The sequence below is a fragment of the Centruroides vittatus genome, unplaced genomic scaffold (assembly GCF_030686945.1).
Source record: "Centruroides vittatus isolate TY-2023 unplaced genomic scaffold, ASM3068694v2 contig_717, whole genome shotgun sequence".
NCBI lineage: Eukaryota > Metazoa > Arthropoda > Arachnida > Scorpiones > Buthidae > Centruroides > Centruroides vittatus.
Window position 1 is genome coordinate 3087983 of NW_027122456.1, and position 13113 is coordinate 3101095.

Here is a 13113-nt window from a genome sequence, read left to right on the forward strand (position 1 = left end):
AACATTTTTTTTATAACTCATCCTACAGTAGCATTTTCAATGTCTCATATATACAGGGCTGTTCTTTTTAAGAAATGTCCTGGCAAATTTTGTCGAGATGCCCACCTTTCCTGTATTTAGCAAAAGAAATGACGAATTAAAATTTCAAAATCATTTTATATGAAACAAGAAATTAATAACATTTTAACCAAGTTGGATATTCCTCAATCTTCATATAAACCATTAAAGTAGAACTGGAGAATATAATATTGCTTTAAATATTAACATGGTGCATAATCTATAGTGGCAACAGTGGATTATGTATTTGTCATTACAATCACTTCAGATGTTTAAATTCAAGCATTCACTCATAATTTTGTAAACTGGCAATAGCTATCAGTTGTTGCTTTCGCTTGAACAAGATCAGAAAGGAGTGGCTGATTCAAGACTCAGATACTCTAGTTTTCTTTTACTTTGTCAAGTTAAAAAGAAAGTGTTCTTACTGCAGTTACTATTCTAGACAGTGAGATTTTACTTCAAGAAGTGACAATGAATATGAAGTCTTGTGTAAATTGTGCCACTGTACATTCAGCATCATCCACAGTGGAAAGACAGACATTTTCCAGCATATTTAAACCTGAAAACAAACTTTGATAGTGCTAGAACTAAATCTATAGTCTTGATAAAAAATGTGATCACTCCCAACTCCAGGAAAGATGCTAATCATAGAATAAAACTTTTCTTTGTTATTTATATTTCCACTGATGCTTCCAATCATGGCAATAAAAAGATATTTCCTCTTGTTGTGCAATATTTTACATCTAAGAACAGAATAGTAATAAAATTGCTACTGGTTGGTTCACTCAAAACTGAAACATCAGATTCCATTGTTGAACTTTGAATGAGCACAATTCAGTCTTTTGGTTTAGGTGCTAAAAAGTATATTGCATTCTGCAGAGATAATTGCAATACAAATTTTGGAGATAGAGAGCACCACAGAACCAACAATGTTTACTGTACAATCCTTCAAGAAGCCAATTGAAAAAGACTGAAATTGCATGATAAGTTACATGCCGGACAATTTCTCCCTTCATGCAACTTTCAGCACACATGCCATAGATTCGCCACCTGTCCTAGACTCTAGTAAAGAGAAAAGCATATTGCAAGTTAATTGATTTATTATTATTTCAGTGTGGTGAAATTAATAATAGATCACGCATTTATTAAGTTATAGTAAATAGATGAAAATAAGTAATGTTCTGAATTTTATAATTATCTACGGGAAAAGTCCTCTTAAAAAATGCTGAGTTCACTCAAATATTAATATGCCCAACTGTTGCATGTGTAATCCAATTAAAGACTGGACATAGTTATGGGGAAACTATATCATTTCAAATGTTTTTTGTCAAAATATTAAAAATTAGGGATTAACAATGTTTAAAACATGTTCCATGTTATTCAAAATATATTAAACTATTTCCACATATTATAGACATGGAGATAGTTTTTCATTTTGGAACTCTGGCAACATATCCTAGAGTCAATAATTACACATATTCTAGGCCTACAAAGAAATGTAATCTAGTAAATTAAAATCTTATCCAAAAGGAAATTCAGCTCGGGCACAGTATATAAGTTCCTCGTCTTACTCGTCTTCTTGGGGGGAAGATATATGGCCAACCACTGACGACCAAGGATATGACAGAATGTCGGGCCTGTCGGGCTTATCGGGCCATTTCTATAGGCGGCCTACCTTTGCCATTGATGATATTACTGTGGCTTCGTCGTCCATCTCAGTAATTTGTCCAGGGTAAAATTGTTTGTAGTATTGAAATACAACGAACTCCCCGACGTTCTTTTGTACTGGCTCCCAAACATGTTTTTCTTCCATTTCTTCGTCAGACGCAGATTCATGCCAAACACTGTCTCCAGATGAAAGGTCGACACTACTATCTGAGGAGTCTGATGGAATGTTATCTAACTTATTCTTCTTTGGTTTGCTCACAAGACCTTTCTTTTTCATTTTAAGAGCTTTCTTCTGTTTTCGATTTTCTTTCCTTCTCCTTTTTCTTTCTTCTATTTCCTCAGCCTTCTTTTTCTTCACCTCAGTTTCATCTTAATAGCCTTTTCGCCACCTCGTTGAACTTATAATGTAATCACTTCATTTAATTGGCTTCTTAATTCCTTTCCTTTTTGGAGTCAAAGGCCAGTCTAGCATATTGCACAAGCTGGTTGTCTTTGAAGGTGACACTTGATCTGATGCAGAAGCTCGTGAGTTTGGTAAAACCACCAAGTTGGATACTGGGGATCCTGGGGCTGTCACTGAAGTTTGTGAGTGTGAGGACTCCTCCAAGTCGGGAACTGGTGACACGAGCACTTACAATTTGCTCGGGCGGCGGATGCACATTTTCTGAGAAAGCAGCATGGATCTTTAGCAAAATAGCCTCAGAGACGTTATCAGGCTCTTTACTTAAGATGAGTGACGATCCAAGGATATGATAAAAATCAGACTTTTTTAAAAACTGCTCTGTGTCGGCTGGTTGTGGCTCTTTGCTCTTACTTGTGCCAAGGCACTTCGAATAATCCAACAAATTCGGGTCAAAAGGATAGAGGCTGCAAGCTCGAAATGCATTTTCTGTGATCGCTGATGATATTGCCATCAAAGTGTTTTTAAGAACTTCTGCGAACGACACTTTATTAATAATTTCCTTGGGGTTGTTGCGTTCAAATTCTTGTGCTGCGTGACTCCAAGCTGCTTTCAATGGCCTAAAAATGCCAACGTCACAAGCTTGGAGAATTCTTGTTGCGTTTGAGTACAACACTATTAATACGATTTCAAGTTTGGTACAGAGGACTGAAAGTTGATAGGTCAAGTGTGTCTTGTGTCCATCCACAAAGAGAATGACAGGCTTTTTTACATTGCTTTTTATTAAAAAGTTGTTGAATATTTTTCCCACATATTCATAAAACACTTCACTTGTCATCCAGCCTGTTTCAGACCAGCCGATCCCCCATTCCTCATCCCTAGCCGCTTTTACAACCGATTTGTTTACCTCGGGGGGATTCTGAGGTAAGGGTAAACAATTAATGGAAGAACCACCATGCCTGATAGGGAAAAACAGTACAATACTGTGATCTTTGTTTTGGCGGGGCCCCTGTCTATCTCGTACACGTTTTTCACCCATGGCTGCCAGTACCTTCCTGTTATTGGGGTTTACACTAAAGCCTGTTTCGTCGCAATTATATATCCTAGTTGGGTCTTCTAAAATATCCAAAACATTATCTTCCTTTAAAGATTTTGCAACATCCAAAAACCATTTTCTAATGTTTGGCTCTGAAACACAGGCACTGGCCTTGGTCACTTCTTCAGGGGTGCGAAGTGAAATTTCTGGGTGGCGACGGAGAAAAGCCTGGTACCATCCTTTCCCGGGCATGTTGTTTGTGAAAGGATTGGACCGTTTCGACTTGTCAAACATTTCCTTAACACTTAACTTCAAGTCTTCAGTGTGGCGAGGTTGCCCTTTTTTGCTGCAAGTGATGATCCACTCCACAAGCACATTTTCTTCTTCTTTGGTCAACACAGTCTCTGGTCCCAGTGATTCCTTCCTAAACTTTTTGGATAATCTGAACTGTATGGTTGATTTTGGCACCCCATAAAACCTCGCCGCTCCTTTCTTGGACATAGTGCTGCTTTTTACTGCTTCTATAGCTGCATAGAGACTCTCTTTAGAGTAGGCCTTTTTTCCTGTTTTTGGCATTTTAGGTAAAATTAACAAAAAAATAACATTAACTTTTAGCAGAGGTAGAGATTGGCCCCTATAGTTATTAGTCCCGGGGCCAATAATTGTAGGGGGTAGTGCTATCGATTTCAAATTTTAATACGCATTAGCTATGAGATTATTGCTATGAAAAATGCCATTAACATAGAAAACTTTAAAATTATAGTGATTGACCCGGGAGCCAATCACTATACCCCCATTACAACTCTGGTGACAGCTATTGGCCCACGCCATGTCGTCCTAAAACGTGGTCACAAACATCCCAACACAACAAAAACTATAAAACTAGTTCATATTGAAGTATTTCATAAATATAAATTGTAAATACAATTGCAAATAGCACTTCTAAAAACTAGAAACTAGCATACTCTGCTTACCAGGAAACTTCTTTTTACATTGAACTAACTCCACTCACGGCATAAAATATTTTTTCCACCATATTTGTTTTTCAAAAAAAATAAAACATAAATGGCGCATCATTTTAAAATCGTTTCCTGACTAATTTGATGTATCTATTTCTTATTTTGTGATTTTTAGCGGCTGGGGGCCAATCATTGCAGGCAGGCCAATCACTATAGCCTTTACCCTATTGAAGCTTAATGTTTGTAATACATACAGCTTTAAGAGTGACTACTTCAAATCTACAATTATTCATTTATTCATTATCACTACTAGGTGCTCATTATCAAAGAAAAGAAGACACAGTTTCGAATTATACAACAATTATTCAATTTGTAAACTTGACTAATCATTCAATAAATTAAGTGATATTATATTAAAATTCAATTAACTAATATATGCAACTGTCCTAGCCTAATATGAATAATTTTGAACGGATATATCATCAGCAAAATTCCTACAATGTATGAAAAACGTATGCTATTAAGCAAGCAAAAATTTTTCATTTACATTTACGTAACAATATATCAGAGGAATCTTGTGATAAATTTTGAATTTTATAATCTAATTGCATCATCTTCGATTTCATAAACGAAATATTAGCAAAAGAAGAAAAGCTTACAAAGCTATGAACTGAAAATTAGTTATCAACCTTTTACCCTTTCGTTCACATGCAAAACACGTGTTATCTCGCAGTGATGCAATCACGGATGCGATCCCTTGGGATGCGATTACCCTTTTTAACACGTGGGTGCGACATCTCGTGAAAGAAAAGAGTTTTAATTGGTTTTTTTATTATTTCAGTGTGGTGAAACTAATAATAGATAAGTCATTGAGCAATTTTTCTGAATTTTTTAATAAATCGTTCATTTTTATTCACGTCTGGTTCACAATCGTCGAGAAAACAGAATACCCGCGATTCAAAAAGCGATATTTTGGCGGAATCATACGCAGAGTGGGTTGCCAGGTAAAATTGTAAATTTTTCCTACATTTTTGTCTAAAAATTTTCCAAATTTCCCTAGACAATATATTATAGCATAATATTGATTGTGTAATTATAGAGGTTTATATAAACTTCGTTAATTCCATTAGATAATAGTAATGCTAACATGTATAGACTAGTAAGGGCCGGATGACCTAGCGGTCAAGGTAGCACGGTCAAGGCGGACGGGTCGAGAAATCCTCAGGAATTTTCGGGGGTGGTCCGTCTGGATATGTCGTACTCCGTCCCTCACCCCATTATGGGCCTGGCCGAACCCTTGCTAGAAAGAGGCCCTCTTAGTGCCCACGGGGCAGAAAGAGTTTAAGGAAAAAAAAAGTATAGACTAGTAAAGGCAAATAAAAAATTTTATTATTACATCATGAAATTGTTGGCGAGATTTTCAAGTTTCTTTTCTTTTTTTAACCAATTGGAAACAAAAAGTTTTGCCAAAAGTTTAAAAGATTTGCGAAAATATCCCTTTTCTCTTGTGGCAGTTGAAATTCCTAGATCTTTCAACGTTGCCGCACAATACACGCGCGATTTTTACTTTCCGCTAATCTGTTTCACAATCAACTAGCGGATATTTTAAAAGTGTTCCTATTGCTTTTAATCAATCAGTCACCGTGTTCTTATTGCTTAAAATACACGGTGACTGATTGATTAAAATTGACAGTAAAACAAACCACTTTCATTATTGGAAGCCATTTTATTAGAATGTTTCAGATCAGCTAGATTTCAAGTAGAATATTACCGTTTAAAGTAGGATGTCTGCCCACAAATTAGGGATGAATGATTTCTTACTGTGATTTTCTAATATCAGTGATTTTAATACGTGATGTGATCACAATTTACTGATGAGAATGCAAATAATTTTCGGTTTTCACGCTTAAAATTACTGTTAATTCCAGGTGTGCTATATGAAAAATGACTAAATGAAACAGATGATGGACGGATGGCTGAATGGTTGAAGTGGCAACCTACCACTCCGGGATCGAATTCGGATGGGCCAAAAAATCGCAGTAATTTTACGGAGTCCGTCTGGATATATTAGGCTTCGTCCCTCACCATCCGCTTCATTGTGAGTCTGGCCGAACCATAATAGGCAGTGCGGCCTTAATGATTGCGAGGCTCCGGGCAGCAGATCTTTGCGAGGCCCTTGTCCTTTGTGCAAAGTATGTGAATTAAAAATAGATATTTCTGATGATTGACGAGAAATGCAAAAGTTATAAATAAATAAATTTAGTGTTAAAAAATATAAATTAAATAAAAATATTATATTAGAAGACTTATAAAAGTTAACAGTCATAAAGACGACAAATTAGTAACGACTAATACACTAAGTTACATAAATGCTTTAAAAGATATACGCAGGGATTTAAAAATGATGTTTGCGGCTTATAACTAATAGCTAAGGATAAAATAAAAAGTGTTAAATATCAACTTTTTTCTACTCGAGTTGTTGCGCGAGGCCCCTGCAAGAGAGAGGCCCGGGCGATTGCCCTGTTCGTCACCCCCTAAGGCCGCCACTGATAATAGGCTTGCTAAGAAGAGGCCCTCTTAATGTCCACAGGACGGAAGGAGTTAAAAACAGTAATAAAAGAACTACTCGTAATTTCTGACTCGACCCAAACTCGAATCCCAATTCTTCAGAGCAGCAGGCTGGGTGTTTTTCACTTTTGCCGTTTGGACATAGTATTAATGGTTAATGGGAATATGTCACATTTTACAGCCTATCGATCGGCAGAATACAGAAAACAGTCGAATTCTGTAAATAGAATTCACTATTCTGTTGAGTAACTATATTCTGTGTTCGACGTGTATGACATAAAAGAATTTAACTATTAATTATACACAACTAGCAGAGACCGAGATTAAAACAGTTTTTATTTCGCCTATTTAAGAATGCATTTTGGATTGGTAATTTTCTAAACTCTATTCAGGCTCACGGCTTCAGTGTCTCCAACATAACGAACAAAACGTTAGTTCGCCTTTATATACTTGTGTTATCCACAATGATGGATATAGTGCACATCTTAATGGTGTGGTTTCTACATATCAGTCTCTTGCACTTCTTTGTTTATTTTTGATAGGCAAATGCAACGCTTCTTCCATTTCCCAGAAAATTATTAACTTCTTATTACCTCTTAGAGGAATTTTAACTTCAATATCGTGGTTCATAACAAAATGTAGTTTGTCATTATAAATATTTTCACAAGTTGAAACCAAAGTTTTCACAGTCAAACTACAACTACGAGCAATTGTTTATTGTGACGCCGTCACAATGCCGGGGATGCAAATTTTAACCATATTTTTAAATCATTTAATTTAAAACATGTGCTTTCTACCTCAAATTAGTAGTGGCTTGCCCCTGTACATCATACTTTTTCTTTAACAATAGAGTTGTGTTAATAGGTCATCTATTAACTGCTTTCGGGAGGTGGAGTTTCGAATTGAAAAACCGTAACTTCCGGTTTGCATCGGAAGTTCATATATAGTTAATTGGACCTCCCGTTCTCAAAGTTTCCATATATCTGGTCTCGGATTTCATCTAACTCCGTTCTCGAGATTAAGACAGACTGTGGGAATTTAGAGGTCTACAATTTTTTCCAATTGCAGTCCCCTGAGGTCACGGGTCGACGCGAACTAACGGATTGCAATGCCGATGGGAAACATCCAGCTCTGACTCTCGTAGACATGACAAAATTTGGAAATAAATGTAGGTTCCTTCGAAAGCAAAATTGTCGCGTTGTAAGTAATAAAGGCAAAAAAAAAAAAAAAAAAATTCTTAGCCGTCAAAAAATAAAATATCATGGCGAGCGAAAGTTTCAAAGTTGGATCAACACTTGCGGACCAAGTCGAGCGGAAGAGTCAAATTGATTAACCGATTAAATTAAGAATTTAGGGGACAGATCATTTAAAAAGCCAGAAATTCAAGGAGAAAGAATGGTGGCTTCTCCCCGGCTCAGTCTGTTTTCCTACGTATCGGTTTCCCGTCGTCTCGGACTTCTTTTTGTTCATTATAAAGGTTTTTCGGTATTTTAAATATTAACTTTATCCAGTTTGACGTTGCATTAATACGCGAAACCCGCAACCCCGACGGCGACCGATGAATCTTTCCGTAAAGCGAAATAATATTGGGCGTAATAAATCGAAATCCTAAGAATTTGATTGATTTCATCCGATGCCGAAAACGGACGAAAAAGATATTTATCAACGTATTCAAACGAATTTCGGGCAATTTTCGGAGATGGTCAAGCCTCGAGACGTAAAATTTCAAAAGATCGTCTTTTACCTCTCCACGGTGGCCATTCTGCAGCATGTAAATGCAGAAGATAATTTATTTATCAAATTCCAAACACAAGAAAATGGTTGAAGCAAAATTTAAAAAAGAAATTAATTAATTAATTAATTTAAAAAATAAAATTGATTTTTTTTAATTCGAATTTTTACGTAATTCGAACATTGTTGACGCGTCTTTTAACGTTCGTTCGAAATTCGTCACGTATGACGATTCGCAGTTCGATTGTGTTTCTGGTTGTGGTCGGACGTGCTTTTGTTGTGCTCTTCGATTGCGTGCTGTTTTTTGCGGTTTGAAGACTTTTGCAGAGAAGATTAAAGATTTTTCAGGTAAGTCTTAGTCCATATTGACTTTAGACGTAAGAATTTATTTAATATTACTTGAAGGATCGGTTCCAGAAGACATCTCGGCACATCGTTCGATGGTCGGCCGTTTGCACTTCGGATTCGAATCTTTTAGATTTAAAAAGGCAGCTGCGGTCAGCATTTTGTTTTTCTCGGAAGAATTTAAGCATTAATTTAAGCTTTTGTTTTCGGGTTTCGGGACTAATTGCAAATTTTCTTTTTTTACAGAATGACGACGTTGATGCGGCTTTGGAGGCGGTTCCGGCGGAGGCAGGCGGTGGCGCCGGAGGGAGGGGGTTCCTCGGACGACGCGGAACGAGTCTGTCGTTCCGTGCCGTTGGAGGAGCGGGGGCTCGACGAGCGAGAGGCAGCAGGTGAAAAAGACCTTCCCCAAGTGCGCGTGGCGTAGCATCCTCTCGGAGTCGGGATCATGCGACGCTACACCCTGGGTCCAGTGCACTTGGCCAAGGTCTTCGGGGGTCGTCCGGCCACAGACCTTGCTGTGGCGGATGTAGAAAATGACAGCTCGTCCGAGTTGACATTTTCTGGTTGGTCGCGTTCTGCCCGTTCGTCCGCGACGGCGACGCCATCGCCTTGCCGAAGTCAGAACGGGGAGGAATCGGAGGAGAGAGCCGCCGAAGTTGAGGAACCGTGCTGTCCGTGGTTTCGTTGCTGCGGACGGCTGCGGTTCCCTTGGCCTAGGCGGTGATCCTCTTCGATTTCCTCTTCTTCACCCGGATGCGACTTTCTTACCGGATTCGACACTTTTCACCCGGACTCGACACCTTTTCCCGGACGTGACTTCTCTTACTCGGTCGTGACCCACGGACTTGTCTCCCGAACGTGACACTCGGGAGACAAGTCGACGACAACGGATTTGACTCCCGATTGTGACCACCCGGACGTGACACTTCTACTCACCGGACACGACATGCGGCCGACCTTTCTTCCCAAACAGCTGTTATGAGGATTGAGCTTCTGGTTAGGGTAGGTTAGATTAGGCTATGCTAGGCTAGGTCAGGTTTTTCGCTCTTCTCATAACACTGTTCGGGAAGAAAGACTGTCTGATAAAGGTATTAATATTAACCTTAGGTAATAAATGAATGAACTTCTCGTTTTCTCACTGCCTTTGTGTTTTCTAAGAACATTTGGGAGGAGAATCTCCCTCCCCAACTTTACCACCGAGAGGACCAAGTGGACAAGTGAATATTTTCCGAAATCTCCGATGGTAAGAACTCTTTCGTTTCATTTTTTAACACATCTTATTCTCGTATTGTAATTTACTGTTTTTCTGTTTATAGACATGCCGAAGATGTTCTTCGATTACACACACACACACGCATGGACATAACATCACTGTACACGAAGATAATACACCGTTTAACCTTTACTCGAATTCTCGCACTCACGCACTTATACGCCAAGCGCCTTGTTCTGTGTAATACCACACAATGAAACAACCCGAACACTCGCTTCCCACAAATCCAACCCCTGGGTCCTCGTCCCGGGAAGTGGAAACGCCAATTTTAAAGATTAAAAGATTTTAAATTGGCGGCCGAAGGGGCTCTGGTAATTACACATCTTGCATGGATTAAACAGAATTTCACACATTGGCATCAATAATCGTTTTGTGATGAATTTTTCTGTTAAATTTAGTGTGGTAAGAAAAGATCCACGATGTGGGCAGCCGAACTGTATGGAACGGGACTTGACAGACCGTCCTGGGTTCTTCAACAGACCGAATCGATGTCAGAACGGTAGACCGAAGTCTTAACCGCTCAAACATTCGGCCGTCATCTTGTTATACTAGGTATAACAAGTAGCGACACTTCCATATAAACAGTTTCTTATTGTACACTAGACACTTGCACATAAATTGTTTTTAGTTGGTCAGCAATGTACCATAATATATTATTTCGGTGAGAAATTGATATTCGATGTACACCATTTCATTTACAACGCGTTTTAGGAACTTAACCCTCGGGGTGCCTGGTAAAGAAAATTGCGCCGTGAGCCTGGCGGGGTTCAGAAGACCCTGAAATAAAACACTACATTATATGGCCTGTAAAAACAATTTGAATATTATGTTAGTATATATATACTAACATATGTATATGTTAGTATTATATGTATATGTAATTATATATATATATATATAACATATGTATATGTTTATATACATATGTTATAGTATATATATATAATTGATTTATAAAGACATATTTAAAATAAAACAATCATTGATTTAAGTGAAATATTTATTCACACGACTGCATAATAAAAAACATTAACTGTTATAACAAAAATAAAACTTTTCTTTGGTAATCATGACGTAATCTAATCATAACCTAAGTATTTTGGCTACAATTTAATGACACATAATATAATTATCTGTTAAGGCATAAAAATAAATCTTCAGTTAAAATTTGAAATCGAGAATTCAGGCATTTTTCACATAGTAATTTTGCATGTTCCATGCAAATAGGTCTGGATCATTCTTTACAGATGCTTAGCAGCTGCCTAAACGTTTATCTACTAACACCATGAAAGTGTTTAAAATCAAACAAACACAAAATATATTACCAGTGGCGTGCCGTCATTGGAAGCGATGGAAACGCCGCTTCCACCTTCCAATGACCTTCCCTTGTATTTTATAAAATATAAATTTTCATATTTTAACGTACTTTGAATTAATTAAAATTAATATTTTATTATAACTGCATTATGTATCTTTTACAAATTTCTATACTACATGTGAAAAAAAACGATAAGATTGCTATTGTATATTCGAATAATTCAGTGGCGGAAGGAATGTCGAAACCGGGTCAGTTTCTAATCAGCCAGATTATATAGGCATTAGCACATGCGGTTTACAGTGCACCAACCTCACCCGGTTTAGCTGGTAGAAGCGACACACGCGTAGAGTCCGACTTTATATCCCGGAGCGGTTGTGGGCTGTTAGCCGCCTGCCTGTCAACTTCCAAGCAGCCAGATTATAGGCATTGGCGCATGCGCTTTACAGAGCACCAACGTCACGGTTTAGCTGGTAGAAGCAACACACGCGTAAAGAGTCCGACTTTATATCCCGAAGCGGTTGTGGGCTGTTAGCCGCCTGATAGATATTCGGCCACCCTCGCCTGATTATGTGAATCATGAGCAGACTAGATCAACAGCGGGCAACCCCCGGCCCGCGGGCCAGCTACGGCTCGCGAAAAGTTTCTATCCGGCCCGCGAGATCTTTAATAGATTATTAAATTGGAAAAATAACTAATTAATAGTTAGTTTTCCAATTCTTTGTAATTTTCGAAAACGATAAGAGAAATAAATGTAGTAATTAACTTTTTATTTATTTATTTCATATTTGCAGACTAAAAAAATTAAAGTCACAAGAAGGCGTCAATTAACTACTACGGCCCGCGGAAAAAACGTAAAATTTATTCTGGCCCATGTTATAAAAACGGTTGCTCACCCTAGACTAGATTTATAACTTAACCCAACCGATAGGAGTTTACTGGCATGTTTTTATGATAGTTCTGTATAGTTGACAGGAGTTTTAAAAAAAATCCATTAAAATATTTGATATATTTATTCTGCGTTTATTCCGCTCTCCCATCTTATATTACTTACGGATTTCAATGTTAAACCGGTGATATTACGATTTAGTATGTCCCAGCTATAAGTGGATGCAGAAAAAACGTGTACAATCCTAGTACAGTGTTAAAAATTAACTGTTACTTTGGCAGCATCATTTAGTTACCAAATTTAATGAATGAGACGTACAATGGTACAAAAAAAAGCTCTAGAATTTATTTTCCTTAAATTTACGATTTATATATCCGTTGTCATAAAAATTTGTCTTTCCACTGTTTTCCCAAGACTACAGATATTCAGGTACAAAGTAACCGGTTTCAACTTATTTCTACTTAAGAAGTAGTTAAATAATTAAGCGATTAGGGAATTAGAAACATATATAAAACCCTGATGAAAGAGCCGAAATTTTACTTAAACAGAAGCTTAACCGAACCAATTTCTTGCCGAGTACAGTGGGGTCTGATCTCTTCATAATATTAGATGTAATAAAGACAGAAACTTCTTCAGTTCAATGAGAGTGACCGAAAAGTTGTAAATTTTGGAAATTTCCGTGAACACTCAGTCCTAAAACGAATTAGTTAGAAAACGAACGACGGACAATCTGTTAAGTTTAACATATTTAGATTTTTACAGCTATGGTGAGAAACGTTTAAAATCACACTAATTGTGATATTCGGCTTAACAATGTTCAAAAAATACGTAAAATTAGAAACATCGTAGTCTGTACTTACCGATAAAAT

General features: G+C 37.5%; 2 protein-coding genes across 5 annotated transcripts in view; both read right to left on the bottom strand.

The window, feature by feature from the left end:
* The window catches only part of cin (Molybdenum cofactor synthesis protein cinnamon), a 34985-nt gene extending 29912 nt beyond the window's left edge, over positions 1-5073 (bottom strand). The window contains exon 1 of one of the 4 annotated variants that reach the window (XM_067276877.1): positions 4817-5073. The gene's annotated coding sequence lies outside the window, so the exon portion shown is untranslated. Of the gene's footprint in view, positions 1-4667; positions 4691-4801 lie in introns of those variants that run through there. The other 3 variants (XM_067276876.1, XM_067276878.1, XM_067276879.1) reach the window with 3 other exon arrangements.
* LOC136980687 (dynein axonemal heavy chain 2-like) overlaps positions 1-13113 on the bottom strand; it is a 647596-nt gene that overhangs the window by 503585 nt on the left and 130898 nt on the right. The window lies entirely within an intron of this gene.